The sequence below is a fragment of the Schistocerca cancellata genome, chromosome 5 (assembly GCF_023864275.1).
Source record: "Schistocerca cancellata isolate TAMUIC-IGC-003103 chromosome 5, iqSchCanc2.1, whole genome shotgun sequence".
NCBI classification, from domain to species: domain Eukaryota; kingdom Metazoa; phylum Arthropoda; class Insecta; order Orthoptera; family Acrididae; genus Schistocerca; species Schistocerca cancellata.
Genome location: NC_064630.1, coordinates 230,833,530 through 230,851,343, shown reverse-complemented (window position 1 = coordinate 230,851,343; position 17,814 = coordinate 230,833,530).

The window sequence follows — 17,814 nt, the reverse complement described above, 5'->3', positions numbered from 1 at the left end:
GAGCCAACGCTTGCTGCATCAGTAAACTCCGCATCATCCACACACTGGTTGACATGGAGTGCATCCTTTATTGGACCGAAAAGATGGAAGTCGGAGGGCCGGAGATACGGTCTGTAGGGTGGATGAGGAAGAACAGTCCAGTGAAGTCTTTTGACCTCATTTCGGGTGCGCAGACTTGTGTGAGCCCTTGTCTTGTCTTGGAGAGGGAGGAATTCGATTGTATTTTTGTGACGGTGAACATGGTGAAGTTGTTTCTTTAATTTCCTTGTTGTAGCACAATACGCTTGACAGGGCCAAACAAAACATAATAATCGTTTTATAAACAAGGCCAAGAGAATGTGGAACGGCTGGGCAAAGTTCAGGAAAGACACCTTTCACCCTTTAGTTTGCACACTTTATTTAAACAAGAGGCAGGGTTCTCAATTAAAATGTTGTGAGTGTGTGGGTTTCATTTGATCAAGTTGTACAGTGGATTGATCCAACAAGTACCCTTTGGCTCCTGCAAGAAACAATTTCCACCTCACACTACAATTCAGACAGACACTCCTAATGTACCAACAAGAACTGCTTGAAAAACACTCGCTCTCGTTATGTGTTCCCGCTCCAAGAGCGACAATGGAACGGCCCTTTTTTCTGTAAAAATGGCAAGGGTGTATCATTCACTGTCTTCTCTCACTCCTATGGCTCTTTGTGTCAGAAATATTCGGTCAATCAGCGTTGCTCTTTTAAATGGGAGAATGACGTTTCGTTTAAGTCGACCAATGCAGAAATATGTAGCATCTCGATTAGGCGTATACTGTCCTGAAGTGATAATTCTGTAATTACGCAGTTAGTCTGTAAAAAAATGCGTCTTCTGGGCGCTCCCACACAATGTAGCGGAATTTGCTTGTAAGTCGAACATGGGGGTCGTTATCCCTTCGCTCTGGCAAAAGTTGGACGGTCGCTCCGGGTGAAGTAGGTGTGTGTTGTCTCACCCCTCTGAAGGGACGGGCCTCCCAGCGAGCTGGTTGGCTCTTTAGAACGAAAATTCCTGTGGCCGTCATGTTATGTACACCAGCCTCGACTTTTTCAACCTTGGTGTGCACTTGCAATTTACTTATTAGATTTGCATATTGCTTACTTGAATTCATACAAAATTGACTCTACCTTATCGAGTTTAGGTTCAAATGAAGCATCTTGATGTGCAGAATACGATTGTGAAGATGGAATATGTAAGAAATGAAGGTCAGGAGACCATGCCACCTTATAATATTTCCCAGTGTTTTAAAAAATTTAATTAAAATAAAAACTTGTAACATAACCCACTCCACAACTTTTTGGCACATGAGGAAGGTCCATATTTACTCAATTCTTCAGAGAAATGTTAACCTTAAAATTTACAACTTTCTGTCATATAAAAGCAACAACTTAAAAAAAAAGGTGGCAGCCATTTAAGAGAAAACAACCATTTTCAGGACATCGGCCACATATATGTGCTTTCAAGGCAAGCTCCAAATTATGTATGACTGCTTTAAAATATTAATGTTTACATAACCTCACCATACTGAATAAAGTCCTAATTTCTTTCGGTTAAGCAACCAAAATACTGTTAAAATCCTAAACAATTGAAAAAAAGCGTCATCAATTTCTACAAGGCGTGGACCTCACGCCGGCAAAACTATAACTCATGAAGGCGTGTGTTAACCGCCAGTTCCATACCACTAGTCAAGAAGTGGTTTCAATAAACACACACAAGAGAGAGAAATGTAAATCCGGTGCGAAATAGCACAGTGCCTGCGTAAAACCACAGTCAAAATGGAAACGCAGAGCTACCAGGGGCTCAAGCGCAACGGGCAGAAACCAAAGGCTGAAACAAGACGCGGCCGTATCAAATTGAAACGCCAGAGAGATGTTACAGAGACCCAGAACGACTCAAGAAGTGGCCGCTAGATGTAAAGGTTAAACCAAATAGTCACCCAACTCGAAAGAGGTAGCATCTTATACAGTTTACGGTTGAAATTAATGATACAACTCCATTACCTAAAGATGTTGGAAAATATTCAGATAGGAGACCGGGTGAGTCTTCAGAGTAAATGGATAAATATAGCACAATCGCCAGCAAGGCTACACTATTCAGGCGTATTCTTTCAGGGATACGTGTAAGCAAATAGCTAAGCCATCAATCAGAGTTTGTAACTAGGATCAGAATTCGTGTCCGGGATCACAGCACTTCAGCCGCTCCACCAGATAACGGAAGTTAGAGAAGGAACTAAGTACTGGAAAGGCGAACAGGGCGGGCGGCGATCCGCTTCTACCGGACGCTAACACCTGTGGCTCTCTGCTTCTGAACAACTAGTGGCCGTTTGCTGTCCGTTCTGGACTCCTCTTCCTACGCCCGTTGTTCCAGAACTGCTCCACATGAGAGCCTCGAGTCAATCGCTCCGTCCGCCTTATTGCCGATCGCGCCCTCTCGCTGCCACCCTCGCTGAAATCGAGCTGCCACCGCGAGGCGACCGTCTCCACTAGAACAAGAACATCTCAGAAGCGAACAAAGGACAAACTAGTTTCGGGAATTTGAAGGAAGCTGTACCGCATGCTCAAGACTTTATAGTTGATCGTTGCAGCGTGAGCGAGGACATCAAACAGAATTGCTCCTTTACAGTCTTAGAAGGCAAAGGAGACGTGGTGCGGCGCCACTCAATGGGTTGCCGTTTTGTTTCCAGATCGAAGTGATGAGCTCATGTTTCATCGACTGTGACATTGTCCGACAAAAAACTGTCGTAATGAGCATCGCAAAGCGCAAGCAGTTCCACGCTTATGGTCCTCCTTTGCACCACTGAGTACCGCAACTGGCAGACGAGTGTATCAGCACTACCAACAGAGACGTCGAGCTGAGCTGCGAGGTGTTGATCAAAGTCCGTAGATAACCTCTAATGTGAGAGATTCCGCACGTTCCAACAACATTGCAGGAGTCACAGCTTTGTGCGGCCGACTGGCACGCTGGAGACCTTGTAACAACACTAACGTTATACTATTGTATATATAATAAATTTTTTTCTTCTGAATTTCGATAAATTAGTATAATCGATGTTCCGATTTCATTTCTTTTTTTTGTTTCATGCCATTATGTTAAAGAAGCTATAAACAATTTTCGATGTAAATTTTAATATTTATGTCAAATTTCAAGCAATGTTGTAATCAAAGTGAAGTGTAACTAATGTTGGAAATATTGTAAGATGTGGAAGTTGTAATTGTATGCCTGGTCCATACGTAGGCAATGTATTAGGATATGTGGAATGCAAAACCTTTGGTGAATACCCTGTCTGTAGGGGAGCGGAAAAAGGTGGAGGCAGGCGAGCGCGGGAAAATGCACACGGGCGCGGTACGGCATAACGGGCTCAGCAGTAGTAGTCGGAGTTGGGCATCGATCTGAGAAACACGTGCTGGATCGAGGAGGCTCTCCTGGAAAACGTGATTTCGTTGAGCCTCGGATGCGCCGTTTCCGGCGCCTATACAGTTATGGCAATATTACATAGGCACTAAACGGAAAAGTATTGCGACGCTACGAAGAAGTGAAGTGCCAATATTTCAAGAGCCATTGCTGTAACTACATGTGTGCTTTGTGCCTCGCCATCTCGCCGCCTGCCGTCCGCCTCATCGATACGAACAGGTCGAAACTTTTAGTACTGTATTCGTGTGGACCAGTGTTACTTTTGCTACATACTGTTCAATAACAACTTAAATTTTACCAGAACTGTCCTATCAATTAATTATCCTCACAACTAACCTAGACAGAGTCCTTTCCACATGTTGTGCAATCCGAGTGTCCCAAGATGAAGATTTAAAGTTTATGTTAATAATATTTACCTGCAGACCTCTCAATGTTAAAATGATGTTTAAAGAACTTTGATGTTAATGAATACTGGACGAATAATATAGGTATGACAAAGTTGGAAGATAATGTTGAAATTATTTTAGTAATGAAGTTTATTTAAATTGAGACAAAAATAACGGTAGTTAGATGAGCAGGAAATAAGATAAAAAGAGTGGTAAATCATATTTTGGAAATCTTGAATGCTTAATGCTCTCAATAATCAAACTTTCACTACAGTGCTCATAATAGTTTCAGGGTCCCCCCCCCCTTTTTACTTTTCTATTCATTTGAATTCTGAAGTGTACTGAACTGATTTGACCAGCACAGTTATAGTCAATATAAAACCTAAATCTATCAGTGTTTTATCCTTCTTAAAATTGACATTGCATGTGTGCTTCAAAAGTGCTATTTCTAGGGTAACCTATGCCCAATTTCAGTCGGATCAATAGACAAAACGCAGTTTGTAGTAATCATTATAGTGTAATGTTGTGTATTTATAGCTTGTCCAAATTAGTACAGAAAGTAAAAATATTAGTTCAGTAGATTTTTCTGGTTCTAAAATTTACCATATAATGCAGTATTACTACGTGTTGTTATGCTTGCACGTACATCCACTTGTACAGGGAAAAAACTCAGTTAATGTCTAATTAGTCTGGCGACCGTATTATTAACAATTGGTAGCATCTGCTGTGTATGTTTCTTGCCCGTCCTAACGTGTAGTTGCACTTTAGACTTGCTTGACGTATCATTGTTGTTACTGAGTGGGTGTAAGTCTGATTTTGCCTCCATTCAGGTACATGCGGTCAACATATTTACTAAAATCCTTTCCTATAAGGTGAAGCCCGTCAACTTACCATAGTACAGGCTTTAAAGAGTTAACGTACGCCCGAGCGGAGTCGTTACAAGTGGCTTCCCGGTGACAGGACATCCAGTTGTTGTCGGTCACAAATTAATGTGAATACCGAACAGTGATTGTTCAGTGGCACGAATTGCAATATTAATTAGTAAAATAAATAGCAGTGAACGTCAAGCACGGTAGTGTGGTGTAACTTGCATTCAGTATGGACAGGAAAGTAGACAGGGTAGATGTGCCGAGCGTAATGGAAGAGGCGCATGGCAATAGCAGGAGTTTACGCGGTCAGATAACAGATGGCGTTAGCGAAAGGCAATTGGCGTATATACAGTATCACGAACATGTTAATGAACAGATTGAAATGTCAAGATTGCCTCGAACACAGCAAGGGATAAAACAAGAAGTAGGGGATGACTTTGTAGACGATAGTGGGTACGTGAACGAATCCAATGACACGTTTGATTCTCCACAGATAAAGAAAGAACCGAAAGAAACTTTTCAAGTAGGATCGGAACACACCGATTCCGTAGAACAAAACAGTGTGAAAAATTTAAGCATGAACGATTTATTTGAACAATTAACCAAACAAATTGTAGGACAGAGTGAGCAGCTCAAAACACAGAATGATCAGCTTCAAAAACAAGTCAGTAATCAGGTTAGTCAGCTCAAAATACAGAATGATCAGCTTAAAATACACGTTGACGAGCAGCTTAAAATACAAGTTGGTCAGGTTAAAGCACAGGTCGAAGAGCAAGGAATTAAAATTAGTAAACAAATAGAACAGGTAGAACAAAAAGTGGGTTGTTTGAGCTCTGTGGTAAATACTATGAAGTCTGAAATTGACACAATTAACAAAAATATGGATACTATGCAGGGGGAAATTGACAACATTAACAGTAGGTTTGATGTTGAAATTCTCAACATCCAAGAGAAAGTAGAGCCTCTAGTTGAAACAAAAGTAGACGAAAAAGTTTTCGGTCTTAAAACTGAGATCGTAAACGAATGTCAACATGGAATATCACAGTTAAAAAAGGCAGTTTCAGACACTGAAAGAGAATTAGGCGAAAAAGTGACCGGATGTGTACAGAAGTGCGAACAAAATACTTCGAAAATTCAAGGCAAAATTTTCGATCTTGAGAATAAAATCAAAGATAGGCCTGGTGTCGTCTGTAATGGCACACCACTTACGAAGCTATTGGAAGGTGAGGAACGCTTCGATCCCGCCAAGAAACATAACGGATGGCATCCGTTAGATTTCATCAAAAATTACGAGAGAATATTTCCTGAACACTTGTCTGATCAGGAAAAGATAAACGTAGTAATTAGCGCCTTATCAGGTGACGCTAAGCGCTGGGGAATTAATTTGAATACCGAACGAATGACGTTCGAAGAATTTAAGCAAAAGTTTACGGAAGAATATTGGTCCGAACAAAAACAGGATCATTTGTGGCGCGAGTTTATCATGGCCAAACTTCATGATAACAGGGGCAGGAATTCTTTGAAAGATTTCTGCGAATATTGGTACCGAAAATTGACGCATTTAAGAGGGAGAAGATCCGATTCAGATATTATATGGGAGCTATATAAAAAGCTTCCAGAAGATTCAAAGAGATATGTGGGAAGCAATCATCGTAGCTTCCAAGCATTTCTCGAGAGGGTCGAAGACGAAGACCACTGCCAATTATCAAAATTTAAGTAACAGAAATAGTCGTAATAATGACGAAAGAAATGACGGCGATGGATTTCGCGTCAATATGATACAAAGAGGAAGAGGTAGAGGAAGAGGAAGAGGAAGTTATATAGGACGCGGTAGAGGGTACACCGCACAAAATAACAACGATGCGGGAAACTGATTTCCGCGAACGTTGCGGGCCAAACGGAAGCGTACAGTACATACCGGCCCCGATTTAAGAAAAGTTACCGAACTAACAGTAATGTTATGAGACAGGAAAGAAACTCAGTTAATGCCTAATTAGGCTGGCGACCGTATTATTAATAATTGGTAGCATCTGCTGTGTATGTTTCTTGTCCGTCCTAACGTGTAGTTACACTTCAGACTTGCTTAACGTATCATTGTGGTTACTGAGTGAGTGTAAGTCCGATTTTGCTTCCATTCAGGTACACGCGGTCAACATATTTACTAAAATCCTTTCTTATAAGGTGAAGCCCGTCAACTTACCATAGTACAGGCTTTAAAGAGTTAACGTGCGCAAGAGCGTGGACGTTACAACCTGACATGTTTGCGTGACCTTGTCGCGATGATGACTGACGCCTCACCCAATGACTCGCCGTACTTTTGTTCACTGCCAGGTCTCCGTACACATATTCTCGTTTTCCGCCAAAAGAAACTCAATGACAGCTCTCTGCTTGGAACGCATCTTCCGTTTAAGTTCCCATTTTGAAGGTCACGTATAGCGTCGCCACCTATCGGGGCTAAAGCTGAGATATCCTACGATGTCCCACAACAAAATCCCCATCTTTTTCAGCCTAAATCGGCCAAGAAGACATGTGTTGCATTACGTATCGAACGCTCCTCGTATATATCACAAGACTGATAAGAAAAACGTGTGTGGACTTACATTTACTAACAACAGCCACCAACTAGGTTTTCGTATCAGTTGTCTACCATTGCAGCCTCTTGATTCAACATCACATTGATGCCTTCTAACGAAATACATTTATGTGGGATATTAAACAGATTTGTGAGTAGGAGGGCACAGCAGATTATTCTACATGGAGAATCACCTAAAGAGACTGAAATGATATCTGACGTGCCCCAAGGGAATGTGACAGGATCGTTCCTGTTCTTCGTATACGCTTTGCCAGCGTTCAGTTTGATCTCTACAAATATCAAAATGGAGAGGAGGCTGATAACGTAGTTTTAATAACGAGAATTTCATGCAACGTAAAGGCGTCGTATTCCTTGACATATAAATAAAACATGAAGTTGAATTACCGTTTAAGATGAGTTATAGATAGATAAAAAGGCAGGTTGCTATTCATTGGTGAAATAGTGGAAATCGTCAGTTAATCTACAAAAGAGATAGAACATTTTCGTGACGTATACTTGTATACTCTTCAGGCGTATAGGATCCATATTAAGTGTGGTTAATGTGTGACATTGAGCATACATAAACAAGGCGATGAATACACACATGGTCGCAAGTTCGAATCCTGCCTCGGGCATGGATGTGTGTGATGTTCTCAGGTTAGTTAAGTTTAAGTAGTTCTAAGTTCTATGGGACTACTGACCTCAGAAGTTGAGTCCCATAGTGCTCAGAGCCATTTGAACCATTTGAATACACACATGGAATTGTATCACGGGCAAGAGAGTGAGGGAAAAATGTTGAACTCACGTTTGTGAAGGCCATAGGAGGTGGAGTTTTCATTGCAGTTGACAAAAATAATGTCTCTATTGAGATCGAAGTTGAGTGCGACAGTGAAGTCGTCTGGTCGCATATAACAGGTGTAGGTGAAGTTAAGTTAATTGATGGATATTTTTACCGTTACCTGATTCCGCTGTGGCAGTTCTAGAGTCATTCAGAGAAAGTCTACGATCAATATCGCACAAATACTCAAATCATCCAATACTACTTGGAGGCGAATTTAATCTGCCGAGTATAGACTGAGATGTCTATGTATTCATTGCAGGAAGTACAGACAGACAGTGATGCGAAATACTTTTGAACACGATTTCTGAAAATTGTGTTGAACAGCTAGGTCGGCAGCCCACACTCAGTGGGAATATCTTAGACCATGTACCTACAAGTAGGCCGGACCTTAACGACAATGTCAGTATAGAAACTGGAATTATCGATCCTGATGTCGTTATAGAAACTGTGATTACGAAAGCTAATAAATCAGTCAAGAAGGCTAGGAGAGTTTTTCTGCTAGATAGAGCAGATAAGTAGTTATTAACATCTGATTTAGACAGTTAATTGGTATCATTTAGTACCCGTAAGATGGATGTAGAGGGACTATGGGCAGTGTTTAAGCAGATTTTACATCGTGGCCTAGTAAGTGGATAAATGATGGAAAAGACCCACCATGGTTTAATAATGAAATTCGTAAGATGCTGAGAAAGCAGAGGCTGTGGTAATCTAGGTTCAAAAGGGGACGCACAAACGACGACAAGCGAAGATTAGCAGAGATTTGTGCGTCTGTGAAAAGGTCTGTTCGCGAAGCATATAACAACTACCACCGTCACACCTTAGCAAAATATCTGGCAGAGAACCCGAGAAAATTCTGGTAGTACGTAAAATCGCTAAGAGGGTCTAAGTCTTCCGTTCAGTCCCATGTTGACTAGTCTGGTGTGGCAGTTGAATACAGCGAAACGAAAGCCGACGTTTTAAATTCCGTTTTTTTTTCAGGAAACCGTTCACGCAGGAGAACCGCACAATCATACCGTCATTTGACCATCGGACAGATTCCCGTATGGACGACACAAAAATAAGCACACCTGGATTAGAAAAGCAACTTCAAAATTTGAAACCTAATAAATCACCTGGTCCGGATGGAATCTCAGTTCGATTTTACAATGAGTACTCTACGGCATTGCATTTGTCGTGAATCTCTCGCCGAGCACGAATTCCCAAGCGACTGGAAAAAAGAGCAGCCGACACCAGTATATAAGAATGGTAAAAGAAGGCACCCTCAAAATTACAGACCAATATCCCCAACTTCTGTTTGCTGCAGAATCCTTAAACCTGAAGACCTAAGATCACTTGTTCAGTAGGTGAATTTTTCAATAGCGAAGGTGAATAGCTCCCATGGTATGCATCTTACGGCTGATATTTAGCAGACTTTTTTTCTTGTTGTAGTCCATACTACGATCTCTGAAACTTTATCGGTGTAGTTCTGATTCATCATATATAAAGCATTCATTGAAACCAAGTTTGTTAGAGAAGTGGGCTGGATTTCGTGTTTCGCACGAACGTTGACTGTACCTTATCCGATAACCCTACACAACGACCATATCAGCTTTTTCTCATTCTCGTAATAACCTCTGTGTGTCAGTAGCAAACATTAACAGTTGATTGCCGAACAGTATAACATGCTTGACGAAGAAAAAGTATTGTTGATAGAGTTTTATTTCATTCTAAAACGGTGCTAAAAGTTATATCAAGTGTATAATATTTAATTCGCTGGTTCTCTGTAACTACATTCCACACATCTTAGGCAGCCGATAGTCGAGACTATGGTCTCATAGTATATTCGTAGTTACTACATGTCTTTGTTGTTAGGATCGTACGTCTCCTTTAACAGCTGTCACACAATTTAATGGTTTTCCAAAGCTTTGTGTCTCTTCAGAAGAATGATAACACGCTTTCATTTCACCACTGTTGAATCATGCCTTGAGGATAAGAGTACTGTACTTAAAGAAAAGGGCATGTTTGTAATGTGTTTTAGTTGTAATGCAATTTTTAATTCTTAACCTTTAGTCTTACATCTTTGTCTCGAAATCTTTTCTTCACTCGCTATCTATCCGACATCTTCACGGTTCCAGAATGAGATTTTCACTCTGCAGCGGAGTGTGCGCTGGTATGAAACTTCCTGGCGGATTAAAACTGTGTGCCGGACCGAGACTCGAACTCGGGACTTTTGCCTTTCGCGGGCAAGTGCTCTACCAACTGAGCTACCCAAGCACGACTCACGCTCACTCCTCACAGTTTTACTTCTGCCAGTACCTAGTCTCCTGTAAAGTTTGGAAGGTAGGTGACGAGGTACTGGCAGAAGTAAAGCTGTGATGACGGGGCGTGACTCGTGCTTGGGTATCTCAGTTGGTAGAGCACTAGCCCATGAAAGGCGAAGGTACCGAAATCGAGTCTCGGTCCGGCAAACACTTTTAATCTGCCAGGAAATTTCATATCAGGGCACACTCCGCTGCAGAGTGAAAATCTCATTCTGGAAACATCCCCCAGGCTGTGGCTAAGCCATGTCACCGCAGTATCCTTTCTTTCAGGAGTGCTAGTTCTGCAAGGTTCGCAGGAGAACTGTAAAGTTTGGAAGGTAGGAGACGATGTTCTGGCTGATGTAAAGCTATGAGGACGAGGCGTGAGTCGTGCTTGGGTAGCTCAGTTGGTAGAGCACTTGCCCGCGAAAGGCAAATGTCCCGAGTTCGAGCCTTGGTCAACCACACTGTTTTAATCTGCCAGGAAGTTTCATCTTCACGGTTACCTTTCTGAAGACATTCTGGTGTCCCCGTTCAACTACACGCTGTGGGAGTCCAGAGTCGCTTTCACTTATATAAGAGAGTTTTCCGGTGCTTATTCTCCTGAAGTAGAGTCACTGGTTGAAATTTCTAAGACTGTTATCCGGTGGCCATCTCCATGGAGTCGGAAGCGATTGTAGGCAGTTAAAGAGAAGATTAAATGTTTAAGGGCGAGTGTTTACAAAAATATTAGTGTGATGCAGCGTAGAGTTGTTTGTATTACTGCCGCAACGTCGCAACTGTCTCGACGTCGAGAAGTGACGGGAGTGGAAGCCTCTAGCCATCTATCTATTGACATTACTTTCTTTCACCGATATTTCAACTGTTTCTGGCACTCTCATTCTATAAATGTTACATTCCTTGGCTAGCACTTGTACGTTGTCGAAATCTGTCTCGGTTGTAATCGAGTGTGGCTTCGTGCTCTTAAGTTCGTACCTTTATTGTCCTCCCAGTTTCATATAATACACAGTTTGCCACCGTCCCAAGACACTCCACGGGCTCCTGAAGTGTAGAAGTGACAGGTGCATCCGTTTCGCATCCGAAGAAGTCTTTTATCTTGTACTGGCTGAAAAACGCGGTCTTGATGTCATTTTTCACAAGAATTTTGCTTATGCGTTTAGTGAACCTAGAAATAGAATGACAAGCCTACTCTCTAGCGTAATTAACACTTCTTCGTTAGAAGTTCCATAATAACCGTTGGCCATTTGTGTCTCCCGTACGAAACTCTGCTGTTCTTCCAAGCTTTTATTCTCACTCACACGAAAAGCAACCGAAGACGAGCACTGACTGCTTCTGGGCTGGGTGGCGATGCGAAGTGGCATCTAAATTCCCCCTATGGCGTTTGTAGGCTTTCGATGCATTCCGTGACTTAGAATATTGCCAGACATTCTATAGACCTACACATCTAAGGGCGCGAGACCGATCTCACACTCTACCTCAAAAATAAGTTGATTTTGGGATGAATATTATTTAAAAAATTATACAATATATGTAACTATTCTTTACTGTGTGGTCATACAACTACTATGTCTTCCACATACGAGAGCCGAAAAGGAAGCTTTAGTTGCGCGCTACTGATCGTAAATCGTTTTAAATGTTCCATAATAAAGTGAGCTGCTACTGTCGACAAATGTAAGTCCATAGCAACACAATTATATTAATCATAGCATTCTCCTTGATATTTAAAAGATCTCGATCGTAGACAGGTTGCACACCCCTGGAGCAATTTTATCTACTATTATCTTCATAATATTCGATACTTGGACGTTAGAAAATAAAGATTTCACTTCGAATTTTATAAGAATGTCAGTCGTGGATACCTTCACCACGCCGAATATACCGATATTTGAAATTTGCGTAGAATCTTTCACAGAAGTACTTGTTCTTCCAACTATGTTTCTCATTTCCTCGGCTAAATAACTTGATAAAAGTAAGTCATTTCGTTCACTATATGTCTCAGTTGGTATAATACCTTGCATTTCTTCCGTAGTTTATTCTGAGTTAGAATTCGGCGGTTAGACTTGCTAATAGAACTGTTCATTCTGGAGTATCATGACAGGTATTTTACTTCTTTATGATTTTGTTCGTCGGATCACATTTTAACTGCAGGTACGCAGAATTACCCAATAGTTGTTTTATCTTCTTGTGGTAGACCATAGCGTCCATAATAACTGTGACATTTCTCTTATCTGCTACGGTGACTACCACGTTTTCGTTTCTCTTTAAGTCATCTAGAGCTTTTCTGTCTGAGCTGATATGTCCCTCTGGGAGTTTCTGTTTCTGCAGAGTTCACACTACGTCCTGTCTCACTTCCTCCGTCTGAATCTTCAGTGCAGAAAACAGGGACGCTTCGACGAAAGTGACAATTTCTTCTGCTTGTTTTGTATTAAGTTACTAAACAAAAATAAAGTTATATTTATTTTTCACCCGCGTGAAGTTTGTTCTCATTAGCAACCAGATGAATCACGTATGTTACATGTCTTACAACAACGTGTAAGCAGCCAAAGAAATTGTTACGAAGAGGTAGGGTGTGTTCAAAGAAGCGTCCTGTGTTCCCACAGGAGGTAGATGGTTATCGTAGGACAGAATTATGTAGTAGTATTATTTACTGTTATAATATGGGGGACTTATTTTAACCACCCTTTATTTTACTGACATGATGTCTGTAATTTGAAAAATAAGGAAAATACAGAGACTCACTTCGTGTGTGACATGATCCATGTTTGTTCGAATGACGATAAGATAGCCTCGCGCACTTCCTGATATGCACAGTTTGTAGCGGACCTCGGTTAACGGTCCACGGTGCGATGTAATACGTTTGTAAAATTTGCCAAACGAATTCGTTATTTACTTCAGTTTATAAATTTACCTTTGGATCTCCATCGGATGTGCTACTGTTTAGATCAGAGCTAAGGTTGGTTAGACCCAGTTTGAAATTTCTGTTCCTTGTAAGCTATACTCTTTGTTTCATCGCAATTCCTTCCATCATCCCTTCAACTTGCCACTTTCAGCAACGACTCGTGCCGCAATTTGTTCATAAATACTCTATTTCTTCGTTTCATTACGTACTGTAATACACATTGTCTCCTCTTTGACTCGTTTCAGGATGCCTTATTTCTCTACTCCTTCGATACATTGGTTCATCAATAGTCATGTCACATTTTAGTGGCTTTTCTTCATTTTCGTGTCTTTCCCCGTGTTCACATTCCATAATGAAACAGAGTTGTGCTCCGAACGTGACTTCCCATGAATCTTTTTTAAATTTATATTTTTAGTTATCAGTAGGTGTGCAAGCCTCTTCATCTCCTAAAAACTACTACGACCCACATACGTTTGAATCTGCTTATTGCACTCATCTCTTGGTCTCCCTCTATGAGTTTTCCTTCCACACTTACCTCCAACTATAATTTGCTGAGATCTTGATATCTGAGGATATGTCCTATCAACCGATCCATTCTTACGGTCAAGTTTTGCCACGAATTTCTCTACTCGCCATTTCTGTTCAGAACCTCCTCACCGTTCACACGGTCTACCCATCTAATTTGTAGCTCTCTTCTGTAGCATCATATTTCAAAAACTTCTATCGTTCTTTTCTCTAAACCGTTTATCATCCTCGCTTCGCTTCCATATATGGTTACACTCCAGACAAATACCTTCAGAAAAGATTTCCTAACACTTAGCTCTGTATCCGATGTTCACAAATTTCTCTTTCCCAGAAACGATTTTCTTGCCATTGCCAGTCTACATTTCATACCCTATCTACTTCGGCCTTCATTAACACCCAAATAGTGAAACTCATCCACTACTTTAAGTGTCTCGTTTCCTACTCTGATTCCCTCTGCATCACCTGAATTAATTCGATAACGTTCCATTACCGTCGTTTTGCTATAGCCGATGGTCATCTCGTATACTCCTTTCAAGACATTGTCCATTCGGTCCAACTGCTCTTCCAATTTCTTTGGAAGCGCTATCAGAATTTCGGTGTCGTCAGCATACCTCAAGGTTTTTATTTCCTCTACCTGGATTTTAATTCCTACTTCAATTTTTTCTTTTATTTTCTTTACTGCTTGCTCAATATACATATTGACTATCTACGGGGACAGGCTATAAACCTGTCTCACTCTTTTCTCAACCACTGCTTCCCTTTCATGCTTCTCTGGTTTCTGTACAAATTGTAAATAGCCTTTCGCTCCCTGTATTTTACCTTTGCTACCTTCAGAATTTCAAACAGAATGCTCCAGCCAAAATCGTCAAAAGCTTACTCTAAATCTACAAATCTTATATATATATATATATATATATATATATATATATATATAGGTTTGCCTTTCTTAGTCTTTCTTCTAAGAGAGGTCTTAGGGTCAGTATTTCCTCGCGTGTGCCAACATTTCTCCGGAAGACAAACTGATCTTACCCGAGGTCGGCATCTACCAGTTTTCCATTCTTCTGTAAATAATTTGTGTTATTATTTTGCAACCGTGACTTACTAAAGTAATAGTTCGATAATATTCACAACTGCCAGCACCTGCTTTCTTTGGAATTGGAATTATTGTATCCTTATTGATTTCGTCTGGCTCATTCATCTTGCATCCAGGTAAAATAGTGTTGTCATAGCTGGCTCTCCCAAGGGTATTTCTTGCGGAATATCGTCTACTCCAGGGGTCTTGCTTTGGCTTACATCATTCAGTACTCTGTCAGATTCTTCTCACACTATCATATTTTCTATCTCATCTTCATGTCCTTCGTCTTCCCTTTGTGTAATATTGCCTTGAAGTACATTTCCCTTAAATATACCCTTCTTTGCTTAGTCCTACTTTTTCGTCTGAGCTCTTGATATTCATACAGCTGCTTCTCTTTTCTCCAAAGGCCTCCTTAATTTTTCTATGGCGGTATGTATCTTTCCCCAGGTTACATGTGCTTTTATATCCTCACATTTATCCTCCAGCCACTCCTGCTTAGCCATTTTGCACTTTCTGTCAGTCTCATCTTACAGATGTTCGTATTTTCTTTCGCCTTCTTCATGTTCTGCATTTTGATATTTCCTTCTTTCATCAGTTAAAATCAATATGATATCCAAGGCCTTCTACTGTGTCTTGTCTCTCATCCTCTGTTGCCTTGACAATTTCACCTCTCAGATCTATCCAATAATGTTTTGCTACATTCATTTTTCCTTTTTCAGGAAATCGTTAGCTAGTCCTCCCTTTGAAAATCTTAAAAAACCTCTGGTTCTTGCAGTTTATCTGTATCTCATCTCCTTAATTTCCTACCTATTTGCAGTTTCTTCTGTTTTAATCTACGTTTCATAACCAATAAATTACGAAACTTCCTGGCAGATTAAAACCGTGTACCTGACCGAGACTCTAACTTGGGTCCTTTGCCTTTTTTCTGCAATCAATTATGGTCAGAGCCAACGATTGTCCCTAGAAATGTTTTATAGTTTAAAATCTGGTTCCGAACTCTATCTTAGTACCATTACATAACCAATTTGAAACCTTTCGAAGTTTCCAGGTCTCTTCCACATATACAACCCACATTCATGACTCTTAAACCAGATGTTAGCGAAGATTAAGTTATGCTCTGTGCAAAATTCTAACCGGCGTCTTTCTGTTTCATTCCATTCCGCTGTCCATACTTAACCACTATTTTTTCTTCGCTTCCTTTACCTGCTTTGGAATTTTAGTACCCCATCAAAATTAAATTTTCTTCTTCCTTCACTACCTGAATAATTTCTTTCACCTCGTCACACATTTATCTATCCCTTTCTCATCTACGGAGCTTCTTAGTATGCAAACTTGAACCACTGTTGTGGGTGTTCGCTTTGTGTCTATTTTGGTTACGATTGTGGGTTCGCAAGGCTGTTCATAGTACCTTACCGGAATTCCTATTGTCTTATTCATTATTACACCTCCGTAAGTTGTATTTGCTTTTGTATTTCGTTCTAAGTAGTCCCCGCCCAGATATCCGAATAGGGTACTATTATACCTTCGGGATATTTTACCCAAACCATATAGTAGAGCTGCATGCTCTCAGAAAAGATGGCTACTGTTGTTTCCCTCCCTTTCTACAGCTTACTTAATAGCATTTCTCCACCTTTTCGAGAGTCTGTTGTTCAAGTTTGTTATCCTACATGTTAGCTCATGGCGCTCACCATTACCTAGGTTTTGTTTTTGTTTTGATGTATATTATGATTGTAACCAAGGACACGTATCATTTCATTAAACTCCCAACGAAGTTCAAAATGGCTCTGAGCACTATGGAACTTAACATCTGTGGTCATCAGTCCCCTAGAACTTGGAACTACTTAAACCTAACTAACCTAAGGACATCACACACATCCATGCCCGAGGTAGGATTCGAAACTGCGACCGTAGCGGTCGCGCGGTTCCGGACTGAGCGCCTAGAACCGCTAGACCACCGCGGCCGGCCCCAACGAAGTCCCTATTCACTTTCTGCACCTACTACTACTCGCATTACCAGAGCTTAGGTCTCTCTTCGGCATAGATCTTATTGATTCTTACAGTGAACACTGTTTTCCAAGTTCCGAGTTATGATCTGCTGATGGCACTGGCAGAAACAACGTAATATAACAAATAAATATATTAAGGTACGTTAGGCGATGTAGACAGGTTTATTCAGAAATCACTCCTGTGTTATCTGTCGAGATTACTATTTATCAAAAAGAAGGAAACAAAGTGATATCTTCAATATTTGCAAGAATGGCGATAAAATAGCTTAGCGCTCTTTCTGATACGGTAAGTCAGTGATGAATCTGAGTTAACGGACCACAGTTCTCTGTAATACGTTTGAAAATCTGTCAAACCAGTTCGTTAGTGGCTTCAGTTTATAATTTGGCTTTGGATCTCCAGAGGAAATGCTGTTGTTTTGATCAAACTTAAGGGTGCTTACTCGCACTTCTCCATTTCTGTCGCTTGCCAGGTATACTATTTATTTCTCTGCACCTACGATCCGTCACATACACTTGTACTGAGGCCTTTCTTTGCGATTCAGTCCTTCCATACCCCCTTCAATTTGCAGTTTTCAGCAACGACGCGTGCTGTAGTAAGTGCGTAAGTACTCTGTTTCTCTGTTTCACTCTGCTCTGTAATAGATATTGTTTCATTTTTGACTCGTTACAACATGCCTAATTCTCTACCCCTTCGATCCATCGGATGATCATCACGTCACCTGTAGCTTCACATTTTCGTGTATGCTTTAGGTTCCATTCGTCTCTACCCCTGTGTTCATACTTCGCAACCAACGCAGTTGTCGTCCGAGCAAATCCTTCGACGAATCTTGTTCATATTTATATTTTTGGATGTTAGTAGCCATTTATTTTGCATAGAAAGCTCTTTTGTGTTTTGCAGTCGTTGCTAATATGATTTCCTTGAAACTTCCTAC